Source organism: Pungitius pungitius, chromosome 12 (genome assembly GCF_949316345.1).
Source record: "Pungitius pungitius chromosome 12, fPunPun2.1, whole genome shotgun sequence".
Lineage (NCBI taxonomy): Eukaryota > Metazoa > Chordata > Actinopteri > Perciformes > Gasterosteidae > Pungitius > Pungitius pungitius.
The window spans coordinates 2593128-2595707 of record NC_084911.1 but is presented as its reverse complement, the minus strand read 5'-3'; positions in this window follow the sequence as shown (position 1 = coordinate 2595707).

The following is a 2580-nucleotide window of genomic DNA, read 5'->3' as shown; positions in this document are numbered from 1 at the left end:
TTCCAATTAGAGAAAATAACTCGGTTGTAAGTAGCCTCCTTGGTCCGAAGGCATTTCTTTTGTTGTAGTGTTTCAGTCACGATGGCGTGCGCCACATTAAGCCACAGTGCTCTCTTGACCCCGCCAACGACCCGTCAAACGTGCTTTTTGAACGCGGTTCATAGGACACACATGTCACTCGGAATCAAGGCTTATCTAAAAAAAAAAAAAAAAAGAAATGTTCAATAAACATAAAAAAAAAAACGTGCACTTATTTATAGCTCAGAAGAAAATGATTCTGGCACCAACAGCCACCCTGGAGATCATGTCTAAGTAAGTCACCATGACATGAATCATGATGAACGGCTTTTTAATTGGCACGCCCGAAAAAAACAAATGACTTGGTCCTGCGCGGCCCCTCGGAGTAGCGGCGGAGTCGTCCCGCGTTATTGCCCATTTCGTCGGGTGGGAAGCTACACAGAGAGAGAGACTGATATTAATCCCGACTGTCTGTAAAAAATTGAAGCAATAAAAACCACGAGCGGGCCGGCGTTCCATATCTTCGCAGCGCCCCTCAGAAATATAGATCCGCAGACAAACAGTGATGCGGTTGATTGTTTCAGTAAAGATTCCTGTACTCTCTGCATTCCCTTTGTTGTACATGGGAGAGACATTACACCACTGGTGGAATATAACCTCATTTGCTGCAAAGGGGAAAAATTTAATTAACAGAGCAAACAGCGTCTGCCAATATGCCTCCGTGGAGACTGCAGAGGATAAGAAATACCTTTCAGAAGAGCCTGCATCGCCGCTTTGAAACCGGACCGACGGTTTGGACGCTGGGCCTCACGAACCTCTCTCTCTCTGCGAGGCTTTTAATTCGGTGGCTTTCAAGCACCATTAATGAAGATCAATAAATGCACAAAAAACATCACTAAAGGCACTAAAACTGCGCGACGGAAGTTTGGACGACGAGAGCGGCCGTTTCCTTCTGTGCGTCAGATTTAAAAACTCTTCAACAGCCTTTTTTTTTTTTTTTTTTTGGGTCTCAATATGTAAAACTGCTCACTTGACTTCATCGCTGTTCTTCTTTGCCGCTCTTTTGTTTTTGCCAAAATAAATTGAAAAGTCTCAGAGGAGCTGAGTGTGTATTGTTTTAAATACAAATACGGTTCATTTGGTTGGGTGAAAAACCTGCTTTAACACACGCGCCGTAACGACGGCTCCGTTCACACTTCGCACCAGTGGCCAACCGACGCTGAGTAGGACTCAAAGTACTGCACACACATTTTAGAAACTAAAAGTAAATGGTTCTTTTGCTGACAACAGTCATGCCGAGAAACCGCATGCTGACCGAAATGCCCAATATTCCAACACACCTCAACCTTTGTGTCTTGTAGCCGAAATGACGATGCGATGGGACAATTAGCTGTTAGCGAGTTAATGTTAGCAAGCTAATGTTAGCGACGTGCTAGCTTATTACAGTACTGCATAAACCACGGAGAGGTTTTTTTTTTTTGGCATTAAAAATGTGAATTTAGTCCATATCTATATTTAGTGAAAAAAATAAGGATTAAGCCGTTTAACAAAGAGGATATTAATTAGATTTTTAAATAGACATTGTCTTACTCTTCCGCTAATCGAATGGACACGTTCAAATTTATTTTATTTTTTTGTTTGATGCGATTGACGTGTCACCTTTGAGCTTTGCTAATGACTGTCGGAGGTGTCTGGGATTATTTCGCTGCCTCTTTCAACATCAGACTCGTCGGTTCTGTGAAGGCGACGTCTCTCCACGCGGCGAGCAGCTACACGTGGGAGGGAGGGGGGGGGGGGGGGGGCGGCGATGCTCTGCTACCCGCTCGTGATTATCGTTGTCATCGCTCTTTGTGCTCCGCCTCACACTCGGAGCGACACGGAGAGCTTCACTGAATTGCCGTTGCTCCGATGGTTGAGTGGACTGATTTGTTTTTGCCCTGTAGGAAAAAAAACGAGTAAAACACACAGAGAGCATTTAAATGGAAGCACATCACCTCCTGTCAGAATGGGAAAAAAGAAGAAGAAAAAAGAAGAATATCGCCAAACGGCATGTCACTGTATCTAGATTCTTCCCCATTCTTAATCTTTAATGCAACGGCGTAATTGGTTTCTGCAATATCAAAATCACAGGCTAAAAGTGAGCGGCATCCAAAACTTCTGTAAACAATTTTAAGCCTAATTTGGTGCGAGACACGGCTGTTCCCAGTGGCAGTGTGCGACTCCAATTACGATAAGGATTAAGCACATGCAATCAAAAGATAGAACAAGATAATGTGCAAAGATACATTTGGCAAGCGCGCAATTAATTCGACGAGCGCGACTCCCCCCCCCCCCCCCCCGCCTGCCGGAGACGGGGGAAGCGGGAAGCTGACGTTTCCACACACTCGAGTGTTCACTAACGGCGACGACTATAGTGATTTCTCCGCGTCCTCGTGTGCACGTTCTCCTCTCAGGGGGGGGGGGGGGCGAATTGAGTTCATGCCGACTGGTCCCGGAAGACGCCAATCGGGACAGAGGAGCGGAGGAACCTCCGATGGCTTCGGCGGGAGAAACCACAGCGCT